This window comes from Capsicum annuum, chromosome 5 (assembly GCF_002878395.1).
Source record: "Capsicum annuum cultivar UCD-10X-F1 chromosome 5, UCD10Xv1.1, whole genome shotgun sequence".
Classification (NCBI taxonomy): Eukaryota; Viridiplantae; Streptophyta; class Magnoliopsida; order Solanales; family Solanaceae; genus Capsicum; species Capsicum annuum.
In genome coordinates this window covers 146022014-146041291 of record NC_061115.1, presented here as the reverse complement: position 1 = coordinate 146041291, position 19278 = coordinate 146022014, and the positions used below count along the sequence as shown (strand labels likewise).

The following is a 19278-nucleotide window of genomic DNA, read 5'->3' as shown; positions in this document are numbered from 1 at the left end:
AAAAAATTTATATGTGATGTCAAAGTACAATCTTGTAACGTGATTCATTTGTCAATTGTTATCATTAATAATAATAAAATAACTTATATATTCTTTAGTCATCATCAATGATACTTTCAATTTTATTTAAAGAAAATGAGTGAAAATAAAATAAAAATATATAAATCTTAAAGAATTATGATTTAAATATGAAATGTAAAATTTTAAAAATCAAACGTTAATAAAACTTGTAAGATATGTACTAGTTTGTTTTGCTTACCGTACAAGTTTATATATGTACTTATCTTTTGTGTTTGGTATTCTGTTAGTTTATCTTGTGTACCATACTAGTTATATACACTTATATTTGGGTTGGTATATGGGTATCGGTCCTAAGTCGGGGGTCTATCGGAAACAACCTCTCTACTTCTCTTGAGGTAGTGATATGGTCTGCGTACACTCTACCCTCCCCAGACCCCACTAGGTGAAAATACACTGGGTATGTTGTTATTGTTGATGCCAAAAATAGTGCTACCAATTAATTAAAATTTTTAAAGATTTATTTAAGATACCATTTTTTATTGATTTAAAATGTCTAAATTTTAGGTATATAATTCAAATAAAGAAAGGTTTAATAACTACGTTTTAATGAATTTTTAAGTATTAAAATTTTTAAAAAATAGTAAAAAGGCGATTTTGTATATTGCAGAATTATTTAATGAAGGGCAAAAAGTTCAAATCACTTTTTCAAGGGTTTTCATATTTTTAATATTATATTATGTCGGTTTGATTTGAGTTTGGTTTGACTTTTTTTTTGTTAACACCAAACTAAATCAAGAATGATTATTTTTTTTTTTTCAAATGCCAAAACAACTAAATCCAACCATAAATCAGTTTTTTTTCTCGATTTAACTTGACATTTGGTCTATACATCCCTATCCGCAATGAAAGCCCAAGCATAGTAGGCCACTTACGTACATGTATCTGATTTCTCCACTCTCATGCGCGGTGCAAACTACTGACTTTTGTAATGTAATAGACCCAGAAGCAGAGCGTTGCAATTGCACTAGAGAATTGTATGTACAGTTGATCATTCAGCTCTCCGTGGTTTTTTTCTCAATCTTTATTGGGAGCTGTATGTGGTCTTAATCTGCCGGAGCACATGGTCGTGTCGGATAGATCGAAGCTGAAAGAGCTAATTAAAATTTCAAAGGAAACAGTAAATATTGTAAAGAAACAAATGGGACGAAATGCCTTGGCTCAGTAATCTCGCTGTGGGTCCAGTGACTATCGGTCACTTCTAAATTACTAGGCCAAGGTGTTTTATGTATTTGTCTTTTTTAACATTTATGCCTTATTTATTTATTTTTAATAGAGGTCTGAATATGAATGGTTCAAACTTTAGACCGTTAAGTACATTTATTTTTTATTAAAATTTTAATTTTTAATAGATCTGAATATGTCATATCATTCAAATCTGAAATCAAGTCTTAATAGGTCTGAATGAATATTCTTAATAGGTCTGAATGAATATTCTGATGTTGGATAATATTAACCACTCAATTCATATTCAACAGTCATCACCACTAACCACCTCTGTCATCGTCACCATTATCAACCACCAGCCACCTCCACTTCCATCATCACAATCACCATCGAAAAAAATAACGCTACCAACCACAATTGTCAACCGCTACCACACCTACTATATTTTTTATTCTAATTATATTCACCGCCATCACTGCCATCAACAACACCACAATCAACAATCACTACCAGTCAATCCCTGCTACCAACTAACTCATCTATCACAACTAGCACCACCATTAATTACCACTAATACATCACAACCTCTACACATTCTTTGACCATCAACACCATTGTCACTAGTAACGCCACCTCTATCACCACTTCAACCAGTATCATCGCTACAATTTATCTCTACTAACAACCATCTCCACCATCACAACAAATAACATCTCCAACTAGCACCAACACATCGTCAATCATCATGCATTCATATTTTAGCCAACACAATCAACACCTTAAACTACTAAGATCAAGCAACGTCATATCACAACCACCACCACCACCATCAATCACCACCATCATAACAGTCACTATAATAACAACCATCACAATTATCACCAGCAACATTATTAATCACTAACATTAATTATCCTCACCGTAATCATCATTATAAAACCATCTTCACCATCACTAACAAACATAAATATTTTTTCTCAATCAAATACTAATAATTTTATTATATTAAATTACATACTTTTTAAAATATATAATTAATTTTTTATTTAAATTATATTTTTTATTTTATTATGTATATAATTTTTTTTTATATATTCAGATGTTGAAAAACAAACAGTTTTAATCATTTCGTTTTTAGATCTAAAAATATATTTAATAATTTAGATCTTTCATTCAGACCGATTGTTAAGAAAATGTCTGAGATAGCCTTTCTTACTGGACAACCTCTTGATTACTACGGATCCCGTTCAATATGAAAACGAAAAAAAAAGAGTTAGAGCCTGAGTCAATGATAGTTGGGTTTAATTGTATCCACCCGACAGAATTTAAATAGGATTAAAAAGAGAACTTTTTATTATTCGACTAAGTAGTGTACTAACTAATTATGAAATTGGATTGATAGCCTCCGCCCCTGTTCTAGAACTTCAATGAAGTATTCTCCTCTGGTGAAAGACAGCTCTATTCGCGTCTTGCTTGCGACAGGAATGATCAAAGAGAGACCTCAGCTGAGCTAATAAAGCCAAATAGCAAGAAGGAGGTGATGATGTGAGCGGCCAAAAGTGTTATTAAAACGGACAAGGAAGATCAGGGAGTTCAGCCCAGGGCAAAAATAAACCAAATAGGTCCCGATAGAATGGAGCCATTGTCCCTTTGACATTTTTCCTCCAAAAGTTAGTCCTTTCAGCTTCAAACTCGGTATAGTCGGACGACTTGAAAGTGGCGATGCTGATTTCTGACAATTTTTCTTCCTTTTTTGAGCTGATTAATCCAGCATCTGAGGTTATTCGACCCGATTAGTATCTTCGTGGGGTAATGCCACCAGATTTTCTGGTGCCATGGTGCCTGTGGTTACAGCTTCAAGGGGTGCTATAACCGAAAAGCTCACAAGGGAAAGATTTGGGCTAACATGGAGGTTAGGATTTTCATTGAAAGGTTTGGTTGCTTCTCTCTGCATTCAGCCAATGATTACTCTATTACTGTAAGAACCCCAACAACCTCTTTCATCGATTTTAATGGAGGGAGTATAGTCAAACCTAGCGGCAACGTTTGTAGGTGTTGTTATATATGTATATGTATACTGTGTTAGAATTATTTATTTTATGTGAACTTTGTTTCCAATATATTTTATTTCATGGAAAATAAACTTCAACCACAGATAAAAGTATAAAGAAACATCAACTTTATTGATAAATGATGTGGGTACCGTTAGTGACATATTTTTCGAACGTAGGAACATTTGGATTTGATCTCCATGACAGGAGGGCTTGTGGATCTTCTTGATACAACAACTTTATTGATAAATGATGTGGGTACAAATCTGTCTTCTCTTTTGATTTTCTTCATAATTCTCTCTTGATTTTCTCCATAATTTGAGGGCCGTTAGTGTCATATTTCTCGAACGTAGGAACATTTGGATTTGACCTCCATGACAGGAGGGCTTGTGGATCTTCTTGATGTATTTAATTATCAAGAGGTTTTGATCCCTATATGAATATCCTATGAATTTATTGGTACTTTCGAGATATCTTTTAAAGGATATTTGCCCCTTTATATAGACATAATTTAGGGTTTTGGATAGAGTAGCCTCCAAGAACTCTAATAGAATTTGAATTCTTCTTGAAAAGTCTCATAAATTTTAAAACTCTAACAGAAATTGAATTTTCTTATAAAGTCCACAAATTTTTATGTCTACAAATGTCCCCTGTTTCAAGGCTTGTCGGCTGTAGACTTGATGAAACTCAAAGACGAGTGTATTGAAGTACCCATAAAGCTTCCATCTTTATGCCTTGCGGCTACAGAATTACATGTATAATTTATGAGAGAAGAGATGAAGGCAGACTTGGTCCCATTGGGCGTGTCAATTTATTTCCAACATAATTTAATTCATGGAAAATAAACTTCAACTACAAATAAAAATATGAAGAAACAACAACTTTATTGATAAATGATGTGGGTACAAATCTGTTTCTCTCTTGATTCTTCTCTCTTGATTCTTCTCTCTTGATTTTATCCGTAATTCGAGGATCGTTAGTAGCGTATTTCTCGAACGTAGGAACATTTGGATTTGATCTCCATGACAGGAGGGCTTGTGGATACAACTTTATTGATAAATGATGTGGGTACAAATCTGTTCCTCCTTTGATTCTTCTCTCTTGATTTTCTTCATAATTCGAGGGCCCTTAGTGGCGTATTTCTCGAACGTAGGCATATTTGGATTTGATATGAATTTTTCCATAATTCGAGGGCCGAGTGATGTATTTCTCAAACGTAGGAATATTTGGATTTGATCTCCATGACAAGAGGGCTTGTGGATCTTTTTTATGTATTTAATTATCAAGAAGTGAGGTTTTGATCCCTACATGAATATCCCATGAATTTATTGGGACTGCCGAGATATCTTTTAAATGATATTTGCCCCTTTAGGCATAATTCAGGGTTTAGGATAGAGTAGCCTCCAAGAACTTTAATAGAATTTGGATTCTTCTTGAAGAGTCTCATATTTTAGAACTCTAACAAAAATTGAATTCTTCTTGTAGAGTCCACAAATTTTCGATGTCTACAGACTTAACATTAACTTTTTATTACATTAAAGTAAAACAGACTGATGTTATTAGTTGATGGACAAGACACAGGCCGTGTATTCGTGCTTATTCCATATGGGCCTGTATCCATTTCATGTTAGCAATAGTGTAGGCCTGTAGTAGACCTGTGAGCCCATAATGAGGGTGCACTAGGTTAAGGCTTTTAAGCCTATAAATATAAGGCTAGGTCCCCTCTCCTGGCTTTAATATAAGACGTATTCCCATAAGCTGAGAGGAAAACTCAGCCTAGTTCGTCTTCGGGTACGTGTAAGCAATGGCGGACAAAGGTACGCACCTTTCCTCTCTCATATTCCGTTACTTATAGGTGTTCTTGGTTTATGTGAATCTGTGGTGTGTTTCTCTATTAATTTCAACATACTGACATTTTAGTTTAGATCTCATTCAGCTGTTATAAATAAAAGTATGCAAAATTAGAAAGAGTATGAGTGTAAAAATGGCAAATGTCAATACCCTTTTCTCGTGAATTATGGCCATAACAAATTGTGCCAGTTAAATAATTTATTTTTAGATATTAGTACTTGAAATTTACTATGTTCATAATATTAATGATGATTACCATGAAAAGGGGCAACCCGATGCACTAAAAGCTCCGTCTATGCGTGGATCCGGGGAAGGGACAGACTACAAGGATCTCTGTTGTACACAACCTTACCTTGCATTTCTGTCAAAGACTGTTTCCACGGCTTAAACCCGTGACCTCCTAATCACATAGCAACAACTTTACCAGTTACAATAGGGTACTGCTGTAATGAATGTCATTGCTATTATACGTAGAATGTTGTTATAAAGAAGTAAAATCTAACATAAAAAATCGATTTCGGAGAATATTGGGCTGTTATACTGAAATGTTGTTATAACAAATGGCCGTTAAAATGAGGTTTGACTGTATGCGATCAACAACTTTTGTTTAAATGGGTTTCAATGCCCTTCAACTCTTTGTTTCTTTCTCTTTTCTCTATGCTACCGCTGGGCATTTAGTGCTGCTGGTGGGGGTGGTGGAAGCTGTGGAGGTGAGTATAATCGGATGGCTTGAAATAGGCGACACTGATTTGTCAAATTTTTATTCCCTTCTGAGCTGATTAATCGAGCATTTGAGGTTATTCAACGCGTATCTTGGCGGGACTCTCTTTTTCGCCTGAGCTTAACACAAATCTGAGCCTCCATTTTCTGGTCTCTTCGTAAATTTGAAACGGAGGGAGTACTATTAATTGCTTCAGGTTACTTAAACAAATGCTAGCAAAAGTAGGAGGAAAAGAATGAAGCTCACAGGGAGTTGAGCATCTTTCGTTGAAAGGGTGGTTGCCTTTCTCTAAAGGAACCAAACAACCCTTTTATCAATTTTAATGGAGGGAGTGTATAGTTAATAAATATTGTTTGAATGGTTTTCTATGCTCTTCAACTCTTCTTTTTTTCTTTTTCTTTTTTTCTAATGCTTCTGCCGGAGCATTCAGTGCTGCTGTTGGAAGCGGTGGCGGTGATTATAATCGGTGGCTTTAAAGAGGCCATGATGATTTTGTGAAATTTTATTCCCTTCTGAGCTGATTAATTGAGCATTTGAGGTTATCCGACCCGTATCTTGGCGGAGCATGCCACCAGATTTTCTGATGGTTTTTGCAGCCATGGCGTTGTTGGACTCTCTTGTTGCCTGAGCTTAACACAGATCTGAGCCTCATTTTTTCTCTATTAGGTTGGATTTGTTTTGCATTTAGGGTGTATTTTGTATGAAGGAAAATGTTTTCTAGAGTTGAGAAGCAAAAAGCAAAAATCTCAGAAGGGAAAGAATGAGGCTACAGAGAGTTGAGGATTTTCATTGAAAGAGTGGTTGCCTCTCTGTGCATTCAGCCAATGATTTCTCAATTAATGTTTGAACCCCAACAACCCTTTTATCAGTTTTAAATGAAGAAAGTATATTAGTTACATTTCGTTTGGATTGTTGTTACAGCAAAATTAGGTATTTATGCAAGAGGGGTTTACATTACCAGTTACCTTTCCTTTTCTTGTTTGTCCCTGTTAAGCTAATGATTTCTTCTTTCCCGTTTTTCAACGAGGACCAAATTTCAGTTCTTCATCAATTTACAGTAGATGAATTGTTTTGATTTGTTGATTCTGTGGAATCCATGACTAAGAAGGGAATTATCAAAGACCAAAATGGGACTACAATTTTGTCTTTGCTCTCATATCTGAACAAAAAGTCTCAAGTCCAATAGCGGAGTTCCTTGTGCTGTTTCAAGATAATTGGTCTTCTAAGTGATATAGTAGTTGTGAGGATCAATTGTAGTCATGCAGTAGCTGGGTGCTATCTCTGTAACTTTATCTATGTTTATACATCTGGTGCTCCATAGTGCGTAACTCGTAATTGCTATGTTCTCGTGCGTTTTCTGTGTTGGACTGAGATTCAAACCTGTAAGTGGTTGTGGCTGATATAACAGCTTGTTGCTACAGTGTACATAAAAGGGCTGTGATAATACTTGTACTTCCTCTTTGGACTAATCAACCTGACTCCTATCGTGGCTTGGCAATGCAGTCTGGCCTGTGATTAGGCCACTTTTTCATGTGACCAGTCTTTTGCAGCCGCGACGTGGTAGGGTTCCTTTTTGCCTTGTTCGAATGTGAATCTGAATCTGAGATCCAATGTGCTTCCTGGAAAACTTTGCGTGGTTCAATGTAGGGGAATCAGATCGGCCCATCAGCCTTTAGATTAGAAGTTAGAAGAAAAACATTTTTCACCTCCAAAGTTTCACGACCTATGTTGTGATGTTCCTCCTCATGATTGTTTTCTCAACACATTGGAACCATGATGGTAACTGATTATGCTCCAAGCACAAACATGGTTGGGAAATTTGTTTCAACTTCTCGAAACAAACACCCGGGTTTCTTGGGTGAGAGCCAGATATCCTAACTGACTAGACTACAACGAAAAAAGAAGGGCAATAATTACAGCATTGTAGGAGGCTGTGATGATAATTCTTGTACTCATGGAATTGGGGGTCGAATCTGAGAGAGTAACCTCTTGGCGCAGCAACCTGATACTGTAGGTTTCTTAAGGTCAGATGAAACTTGGGTTGCAGCCGTGGTGGTTCAGCTCATTGCCTCTTGCTAGAGTACATATCTGAGCCTTAACTTTCTTCATATTCTAGATTGTGTTTACCTCCTTCGTTTTCAAGTATACTGTGGTGAATTGAGCCTCCGAAACATCCTACCGAGTACAAATCCTGTTTAAATTAAGGTTGAAAAGTGTTTGTACTCTTAAGAAAGATCTAAAGTATGGCTATCAGCCAAGGACCAAACCCACTCAAGAATTGTCCAAACCAAATCCATCCTTTTTGCAGTTAGATTCGCTTTATCTTGATGAAAAATTTCCGTGTGTTTAAAGTTTAAGTTTGGCAATTGAGTGTACTGGTGGCGAAAATAATTTTACTAAATTCTATAACCATGCATCTAGATGATTCAAACTTGAGTTTCTGATTATTCAAGGATCATTTTAGTTACCTTTATTCCCATACCCCAAATACAACACCACATGTAGAATCTCATAAGTGGGGTTTTGGTTGTGGGATAGAGGCTGTTTCCGATAGATCCTTGGCTCGAAGGAAGTGTGTTCCCATATCTTAAATAAGAATTGAAGATTCAAGGGATTAGTGTTCCATTTTCTTCATGCCTGATGGGAAAAATAATATTTTAACATCTCCTTTATACTCCATGTATATACTTCTTAAGTTTAAATCTTCGATTAACATCATTAGTTAGTATGAGAGTGATACAAATTGCAGCTGGTTTGACTAGTTTGATGCTGAACTTTGAATCTCCATATTAATCAATATATTTCAAGTACTTATTGAACCAAAATGATTGTGTATACATTTGAAATAAGATTTGCTATGATCAAATATAACTCTCTTTATCCCAATTTATGTGGCTCCATTTGACAAGGCACAAAGTTTAAGAAAAAAAGATGAGTTCTGCATCATGAACTTTGTACTGTGCACATTACTTAGTTGGGTCTAGACAGGCATATAGGAAGGGATTGAGAGACCCGGAATGAAGAAATTGAATATGAAAGAAAAGACAACGAAATGATAGAATATTGAATTCTATTTCTTTGGATCTGAGCTGAATCTTGTCTATTTCAACCTCCCGTTCTTTGAAATTTGTAATCTAAAACAAACAATAGACATTTGTGTAGTTATAAATCTCTTCTTTTTTTTGGATAACCGTGGTGTCGGGGCCAACTTGCACGTACCTCGACTAATTCCACCGGATACCTGCCACCTCTCACCAATAACAGGTACCAAGTAACTCTGTCCACCAAGACTAGAACAGATGGGAAGAAATCACCTAGAGTGTGTGTCTGTTAGGAATTAAACTTGAGACCTCAAGGTACTCAACCCACTTCATTGAACCACTAGGCCACACCCTTGGGTGCAAGTTATAAATCATTTCACTTAGGGTAAACCATGTATTTTAAAATAAAATTGTTTTTAGTTATAGAAAGTGTGATGTAAAATATAGTGCAAGGGACAAACAGGATAGAGAAGGGTAAAATAAGCAAGCAAACATAGAAGACGAACGATGAACAACTGATAGTGTTATAAACAAATATCAGATCACGAATATCTTTGGTCACATAAAACTTGGTCAATCATTGTGATGACTTGAACTCCATTTTTTTTCCCTCAACTTGTACCATTTTCTCTGTTATTTGCTTGAAATTTTTTAATTCCAACATTTAATTACTCTTGTACTTCACAGAGAAACTGTAAGTTTTATCACTAGTTACATAGTACTGCAACGACATGCCCAATATAGTTTTATAAGTGGGTCTTGGAAAGGTGAGATGTACTCTTAACTTTACCAACCTTACTGCTGCCTTTGTGTGTGTGTGGGTGGGGGGGGGGGGGGGGTAAGGAGACTGTTTTTAATAGATCCTTGGCTTATTTAGTATTTCTATAGCTTAACTACTAACAATCAAGGATGATCATCTTGATCCTAATTAAAAATCACTCAGACTCATTAATTTACTTACAAAAAAGTTCGTCCATTGGCCAATGTGTCCTTGATTCCACCTTCCCAAAAGTTCTTCCTATTTTATACAGAGTTGTACCAGAAGCAACAAGTTGAGCATATCCTGGAAAGTAAGAAGAATGAGGCAACAGAGAAATTGGATTTTCTGGAAAGGGTGGTTGCCCATCTCTGTTTTGCCAGTGATTTCTCCATTTATGGAACAAAAGATAAAGCCCTCTGAAATAAACAAGAAAAACAAACAGAAAAACTTCATACCAAATGCACCCTTATACTCTTCCTCTTTCTCCTCTATTGGTGTTGCTAAAATGTTGAAAGGAGCTATGATGATTGATTGCTTCCTTTCTGGGCTATGTTCAATCATGGCAAGTGAGAAATATCCCACCCGTATCTTGGCATGGCAACCCAGTTAGCAAACTAGTGTCTACAGCCATGGCGGCGTTGCTTCTTCTTTTTTGCTTTGTTCAAATACAGCAAATCTGAGCCCTCAATAACCCATTACTACAACAACATACCCAGAAATGGGGTCTGTATATGCAGCCTTACATTTCAATAACAATTTGCGTCATTGAAATTTCAGCCTTGAAGAATGAGGCATTGGAGAAATTGGGATTTTCTGTAAAGGATGGGTGACCATATCTGCTTTGACAGGGATTTCTCAAAAAAAAAAAACAAAGAGGAAAAACGAACAGCCCTTTGAAATATACCAAAAAAACCCAAAATCCTTCGTACCAAACACACTTATAACTCTTCTTGCTCTTTCTCTTTCTCCTCTTTTTGTGCTGCTAAAATGTTGTGAAGGGACTATGATGATTGATTGCTTCCTCTCTGGGCTATGTCCAATCATGGCAACTGTGTAAATATCCGACCGGCAGGGGGACCTGGTTACGGCATTCAATAGCAAACTGGTGTCTGCAGTCACAGCGACGTTGCTTCTTCTCTTTTGCTTTGTTCAGATACATCAAATCTGAGCCCTCAATAACCCATTACTACAACAACATTCCCAGAAATGGGGTCTGTATATGCAGTCTTACCCTTCAGTAATAACCCATTTGCGTCAGAAAACCTGTTACGGGTTTGCATCAGATCTGAGGAATGAGGCATCAGAGAAATTGGGATTTTCCTATAAAAGGGTGGTTGCTGTCTCTGTTTTGCCAGTAATTTCCCCATAAATGGATTTAAAAAACCAACAGCCCTTTGAAATATACAAGGAAAAAAAAACAGCTTCATACCAAACACACCCATATAACTCTGCTTACTCTTTCTCCTCCCTTTCTGCTACTAGAATGTTGTAAAAGGGCTATGATGATTGATTGCTTCCTTTCTCGGCTATGTTCAATCAAGGCAATTGAGAAAATATCCGACCCGTATCTTGGCAGGGCGACCTGGTTAGCAAACTGGTATCTGCAGCCACAGCGGCGTTGCTTCTACTCTTTTGCTTTGTTCAAATACATCAAATTTGAGCCCCCAATAACTGATACAAGTCAAATGGCCACCTTAATTTTTGAAGACATGATTGGAGGTCATCATTTAAAGGCTCAAGACTTGGTCACCCCGAGGGCACAAGAATATGCAAGGACGACCCGTTTTGAGCACAAGCAAGGCCGTGTGTGGAAGATTGCTTGGAGCATCGAATACTTGAGGACTCACGGTTTTGGACAACACTTAATGGGTCATGATTTGGTCATCTTCATTAAGGGTATTTTGGTCACTTCATTGGGTCCAAATGCACTCCATGACCACCCCACCCTTTAAGGGCATTGTTGTCATTTTACCTTGTCTTGTAATAGAATATAAATAGAATATTTTAGGTCTTTTTCTGATTAGTTGTTCATTGATGTAAGACTTGGAACATGAAACACCTTTAATTGTAGGGCTTGGAATAGCCACCACACCGAAATGAGGGCAACAAGTGTGGATATCACTTGTGTTGCAATGTTGGCTTGAGACGTTGGTGTTTAGAGGAGGTAAAGTTCCTCTTGTGTTAAAGTAGGAGTTAGGTTAACCGTTGTGTGTAGTGTTAAGGGTCCAAGATTACCATATTCTTGGATTCTTAAGATTATACCGACCAAGGTCTATCTATCCATTTTTGTTTATGTTGTAATCGTTTGTTTGTGTTCTTGTAATTCAAATCCGTGACTTGTTGTTCTTTTTCTTCATCTTGTTGTTGTTAACATAGTTTGTTGTTAGCTGTTTTTAGGTGATAAACACATCAATACATTGTGTTTTTGTTGTTGCTTGTTGAATCCGAGTGTGGTCTTCAAAAGGGTCCTCGGATCTTTGATCTTGTGGATTGATTTTGAAGTGTGTTTCGTGTTGTCCTTGTAATTCTTGTATCAATAACCCATTACTACTACAACAACAACAACGTACCCAGAAATGTGGTTTGGATCGGAAAACCCATTTTGGATTTGCTTTGAAATTTCAGCTTTGAAGAATGAGGCGTTGGAGAAATTGGGATTTTTCTGTAAAACGGTGGTTACTCATCTCTGCTTTGCCAGTGATTTCACCATTGATAACCAAACAATCCAACAGCCCTTTGAAATAAACAGAAAGGAAAAAAAGATTGAAAGAAGTTCTTTGTGCTGCTGTTGCTGCTGATAATGATGTTGTAAAGGGGCTGTGATGATTGCTTCCTTCCTTTCTGGACTATGTTCAATCACAACATCGAGAATAACACGTCCCATATATTGGCAAGGCGACCCGGTTATGGCTTTGAATAGCAAACTGGTGTCTGCAGCAATGGCGGTGTTGCTCCTCTTTTGCTTTGTTCTAAAACAGCAAATCTGAGCCTTCCATAACCTGTTTCATTCTCTTGGATGGTGATTCTTGTCGGGTCGGAAAACCAATGCGGGGTTGTTTTGAAATTTGTGGAACTTGATTTCCCTACTTGTACTTGGAAAATTTCTTAGAAGAGGAGCATTGGTGTAACTGGTAAAGTAGCCTCTATGTGATCAGGAGGTCCCGGTTTCGAGCTGTGGAACAGGAGCATTGGTGTAACTGGTAAAGTTGCTTCTATGTGATCAGGAGGTCCCGGCTTCGAGCTGTGGAACAACCTATTGCAGAAATGTAAGGTAAGGCTTTGTACAAAAGACCCTTGTGGTCCGGTCCTTCTCCGGAACTCGTGTACAGTAGGATCTTAATGCACTGGACTGCGTTTTTTAAACTAGGAAAGTCTCTTGGTTTTTTTTTTTTTTTTTTTGTGTATGTGTTACTGTGTTGATAGAAGTTACATAAAGAGGCAGTGATGATGGTGTTTCTGTTTCTGGGCTAACCAACTCTGGCATGGAACGACCCGACCCATATCTTGGCGTGGCAACACTGTGTATGCCCTGTGATTGAGGCTTCTCTCTCCCCTACAATCAGTCTTTGCAGCCATGGGGTGGCTGGCTTCTCTGCCTTGTCATAGAACACATATGAGCCCCATTTTCATGAAAAGAGTGAAAAAAATAATCTTTTTCGTGATTTAATTTTGGAATATGTTGAATCGGCAATTTTCTGCTATAAGCTTTAATTTGAAGCATCTTACAGTCCTACTGTATCACTCCATATTTGTTCAGTATCAGATGAACACAGCCTTGAAAGGATGAAGAATGAGGCAGTATAGTGATTGGGATTTTCCGTAAAGGGTGGTTGCCCTCTCTGCTATGCCAGTGATTTTCATGGATAACCGAAAAGTCAACAGCCCTTTGAAATAAACAAGATAAATAAAAAAATGAAACTGTCATTCTGAGATGCCCTTTTTGACTATGTTCAATCATTGCATTGAGATTATCGGACCCGTATCTTGGTGGGGGACCTGGTTTGACTTTTGTTTAGCAAACTAGTGTCTGCAGCCATATCAGCATCCCTTTCTCTTTTGCTTTGTCATAAAATACAGCAAATCTGAGCCCTCAATAAGCATTTTATTTCAGGTCTAAAGAAATGAGACATAGGAGAAAATTCTGGGGATTTCTGGGATGGTTGACCTTCTCCAACTCGCTGATTATTTTTGTGTCAAGCCAAAAACCCTTCTTCTGTGTGTGTATGTATGTACAACGACAATGTAACCAGTGTAATGCCACAAGTGGGGAGCATTCAAATGTTTGCGTGTGTATACATGTTGATGGACAGTCCTGTTTGGATGGTTCTTATTGCTATTGTATTGTTGTTTTGAAAAGCTATACAACAAAATATGGAGATGCAATTACGATGAACCGCTATGAAAAGGACCTCAATGGTCCTATCTTGGCGCGGCGGTCAGATTTCGGGATTTGCAGCCATGGTGTTGTTGAGATTTCTATGCTCAAGATGGAATACAGATTTGAGCCTCAAAATCTCTGTCATTATTTTCTCCATTTGACCAATTTGTTGTGTGCCAGTTTTCAGCTTGCTTACTGTTATTTGAGATGGGAATATGGTGGGCTAATCTTTTGTTTCTCAGTGCTTAGCTTTTGAGTTTTTCGTTGAAATGTTTTGTTGGGATTATTTGAATTTGGTTCTTGCATAATTTATTTAATTCTATTTGAACAAGAAAGTGATAAATCATGGGACTTTGTGTTCTTGATATGGGAACCAAAATGAATATAGGAAAATAATCAGCTCGATTTTGTTCTTTCCTATGTTTGGTAGAGAGGAGCGGGGGAAGCTGTAGTTGAGTTGAAAAACTTTCATCCGAATTGCATAAAGTTGTGCATATTTTTTGCGTAAGGTCTTTTTTGTTTTAGCATGTTTACAAGATAAAGGAGATCCAGCTCAATAAAGAATGAGGTCGACTAGGAGTAAGGTATTCGAGGCAAAATATCAAAAACGGAAAAGGGCTAAAATGCCCTTCAACTATATAAAATGATGCAAAAATGTGCTTGACCCGTGAGGCAGGCCCAACCCGACCCTTTAATTTAGTAGTATTGGGCTAAGTTTTTCAGCCTATTTAGAAACGAGGCTTATAAGTACAGCCTCACTTGGTCCGTCGGCCTCAGAGACTTAACCCGTCAGCCTCAAAGGCCAGCCCATGGGCTGGGACATTAAAAATTATTAGTAAATATTTTTAAGTTGGTCATTTATTTATTAGGAATTACAATTTTGTCAGTCTTTTCTAACTGACTACTTATTTTTTTTTATCCATTCTTTGGTTGATACTAATTTTTTGAAAGTTCTTAGTGTGTGTTTGAAATGGCTGGTAAACTGTTTTTAGTTGTGAACTTCAAAAAGTTGCTTTTACTCGTGATGGTTTAGTAGGTGTTGCCTTTGCTTAATGCAATATTTTATTCTTTAAATTTAGGCTCTCTTTTTTTATAATCCTATTGCTTTTATGTATATACTTTGTGTATATCTGTATTTATTATCTTAACCATATTAGATTTTTTTTATGGAATTTGTAGCTAATCATCATTTCTTTGCTTATTACAGTAAATGCCACGAGCTAATCATAGCTAAGGGATGGTTTAGTGTGAGGTATAAGGAATAAATAGTCTAAGATAAATGAAGGATTATTTTATCCCATGTTTGGTGTGAGGTATTAGTTAGTACTGACATTATTTACCGCACCATTTACACCATAGTGATGAGATAAATTATTCGTTTACATGGTGGAGTAATTAATAAGATTAATTATTCCGGGATAACTCTTTTCCAACTTAACGACCCTTAAAGGTATTAGTAAGATGTTTATAACATGCTAAAAACTAGTAGGAGACATATTAAAGTGAAGCCATAAAAGTTGGTGATAGTATAGTACTTATAATATTTTCATTTATCATGTTTCGGTTGCTTTTATTTTTTCGCCCAACTCGCAGCCCACTTAGGGCTGAGTTGGGCCGCTATTTTAAAGGCTCTTTAGTTAAAAGGTCTAGCCTATCCTAACCCATTTAATTCTCTATCCCACCAGGATTGGGTTGGGTTGGGTCAGCCCATTTTGACAACTCTTCCTCCATCTATCTATTGGACTTGAAATGTACTTTCGGACTATTTTGCCCTTTTAATTAACGAGTTAATCTGACTCCACTTAATTTATGACATGTTTTTTTCTTATTGGTCAATTAACAATTAATTAAAATAGTTAATTCTAAATTAAAAACCCGACCCACCCCAAGATAATAACCCAACCCACTACCTACCAAACCAAATAACCCAAATCAGTACCCGATTAAAATAGTCACACTCTTTTTCCTTATTTTCTTTCTTCGTCTGCTCCGATAGAAAGCACCGACTGCCGGAGTTACAATATTGAACATCTTAGACGACAAAATCTTACATTTCAGGAGTAATTTTACTCCTTTTCAAGTAAGAAATTCTTTCTTTTTAGTATTTTCAGTTAGGGTTTTCTTTTTATTTTTCAATCTTAGACTTGCTTGAAGTTTCTGCCTAGAATTGTTGGACTGGAAAAGGCGCTTTCACCGGCGAAATCAGGTACAGTTCCATTTCCCCAAGCTTAAGACTGAATTTATTCTTATTTAACCACTGGATTGATTAACACTCTTGGTATGTGATTTTGTATTAATAATATGAGAAACTCATAAAACACTGATGTTAGTTTTATAAGGCTTGGTTTCAATAGACTCTTAAATCAGTAAAGCTGCAGTATTCCCAACTTCTGAAAGCTCAGATCAGAATATCTTTGATAAATAATTTATATTGGACAGTGTCTCTTGTTAAAAGGGCTCATTACTATGCAATTATAAGATACAAGCTTACTAGCTTATTACATGCAGTTGGTTTACTGATTTTGCCACAGTAACCGAAGGGATAAGATTGCTGTCCAAAAACTTGCTTGCTTAACCTGATTCCAGATTAAGTTTTAATTGGTTTGCTTCTATCCTTGTTGCACAACCATCTGTTTCTCTTATCTTTTTATATCTGAGAGTGTTACCAGTACTTTGGGTAACATAGTCACTTTGGGTAACATAGTCACTGCATAGGCTTCTTTCCAAGGCAGTGGTCTTTATACATGGTTTCTTTCACTTACTAGGCTTCTTTCCAAGGCCTCTTTATACGTGGTTTCTTTTACTTGCTTGTTATCTTTATGATAGGTTTGAGAATTTTTTGTCTGTGTAGCATCCTAAGTTGATATAACTTTTTAGTTTTTACATTCTGTGTTGTATGTTGTAAAATCGACGTATTATGGCTTTGTATATTGCCACCATACATTCCTGTAAGTGAAGGGTGACTTATGGAATTCAAGGGCGTGGCCTAGTTGTCAATGAAGTGGGAGGAGAGCCATGAGGTCTCATCTTCAAATCCCGACAGAGGCAAAAGACATTAGGTTGTTTCTTCCCATCTGCCTAAGATTTGATGTGTAGAGTCACCTGGTATCTGTGTTGGTGAGCTGAAGCCAGGTACCTGGTGAAATAGTCAAGGTGTGCTAGTTGGCCTAGACAGCAATGTCATTAAAAGAATGAAGGGTTATAAAAGCCATTGTTTCTTTGTTGTTTGCTGTGTTTGCCTGCAAAACTATTGTAATGAATCCACTTTGAGATCGCAATTGTTATCCCTGTTGTGTTGTTCTTAAATCCATGATGTTTATCCTTCCATTTGCAGTGTAGAACAGGTGAAAGATCTTGGGTGCAAGTGGGTCATTCTTGGTCATTCAGAGAGGAGACATGTAATTGGAGAAAATGATGAAGTAAGAGTTATCCGGTAATTTTTGGTTTGTTAATATGTATAACATTAAGAATTTTGATCACAAGTTGAAGAAAGAAAGCATTTGCAACATCTCCCGGTTGTGAGTTAGAGCTGCCTACTAAGGACTTGACTTAATCATTCTCATGCAGTTTATCGGCAAGAAGGCTGCTTATGCTTTGAGTCAAGGCGTTGGCGTTATAGCCTGTATTGGAGAGCTGTTACAAGAAAGAGAAGCAGGAAAAACTGTTGATGTATGTTTCCAACAATTGAAGGCTTTTGCAGGCAGTTTTTTCTGATTATAGCCATACAACTTTGATTAACCCTAGTTCTCCATTTTTTTGGCATTAATCTAGACCATCTAATCTATTGTCTCCTTTCTCTCTTGAAACATTTTCTGTAGAGAAACGAGATTAATAGATATGATTGATGGTTCGTAAAAACAAGATGTGGAAAATGCTAGTAGTCCTGTTGGTTGGCTACTTGAATTCACCATGTTGGTGAGGGTTCGATTCCGGTCTTGTAGCTGTTCAGGTTAGTAGTCCTGAACATGTTGGTAGTCCAGGTACAGGTAGCTGTTCGCAATTGGCTTACTAAGTATGTTTCAGTAGAAGTTGCTTCTAAACCACGCATTATATATGGAGGTATTTTAGTTCATATATTACTGTTCAATCTTTTATTCACAAGATTGCATGAGTTGTTTAGGTTGAATTGCATTTATATGTCAATTAGACATTGTAAAGGTTCCATTATTCACTTGAGTTCACATTTAACCTCTTTGTTAGAAGTTCAAAAGGGAAAACCATCAATCTTGCTGAAAGCATTATGCTACAGCCATTGGGTTTCCCTTTTTCTTTCTGTTTTAGTTTTTTGTCTTTTGAGTGTCGGATCAGCATAATGCCTTGTTAAATCTGAAGAACCTGTCTTTTCTATTAGAAGGGATTTGGTTGTACTTATTACTCTTTTCGTCATGTCAAATATGGAAAACCACACTTCAGTGTCATTGACTGTGATTACGGTGTTTCCTGAAAAAACTGAAATGTTGTTGGCAGGCTCTGTGAACGGAAGCAACTCTTCTGACCTTGCAAAGAAAGAAGACATTGACAGTTTTCTAGTAGGAGGTACTTCCTTAAAGGTAATTTAGTTATTGCTAACATGCCTGTCTTCCTTAAAGGTTTCAGGAACCTACTGGATGTAGAAAAACAACCCTACTGAAAACACTTCCAAGAAACCTGGACAAATCTCTTAAAGCGTGAACAAGTGAAGAAGAATATCTCGGAAAGTACTATTGATCGAATGTCTTTTAGAGTAAGCATATATAGAGGTCATTCTATGATTGGGAGAAGAGCTCATTGCAGTGAACCTGACAAATTAATTAAGGTTCCAAATTCACTTGCAGAGCTCAAGATTGTCGAAAGTAAATTTACTTCTATGAATTTCCAATCTTTCAAATTTAACAATATCATATGCCTAATAAAGCATTAAAACATGAAAAGAATTAGTTATATTATTGTTTGAAACTGAGACACTGTCGTTGATGTATTTACGCATTGTACAGGTAAGAAATTTGAATTTGATGCAACAAATGCATCAGTGACGGATCAAGAAGGATCAGAGATTGAGCAAGTGAAGCGATGAGATAATGACAAGCGATACCTATTAGTGATACTTAAAAGTGTCATGTATTTTCAGCCTAGTCTTAGCTTCAGATATAAAGCCCTGGACCTTAGCAAAGGCTGCTCATCCAACCTTCAAGCTCATCTTCAATTTCATCTTCATCAACAAGTGCTCTTAAAGGTGCAACAGGCTTTTGAAC

General features: G+C 36.7%; 1 pseudogene; it reads left to right on the top strand.

The window, feature by feature from the left end:
• Window positions 1–16185: 16185 nt before the first annotated feature.
• LOC107852518 lies at window positions 16186–19278 on the top strand (annotated as a pseudogene).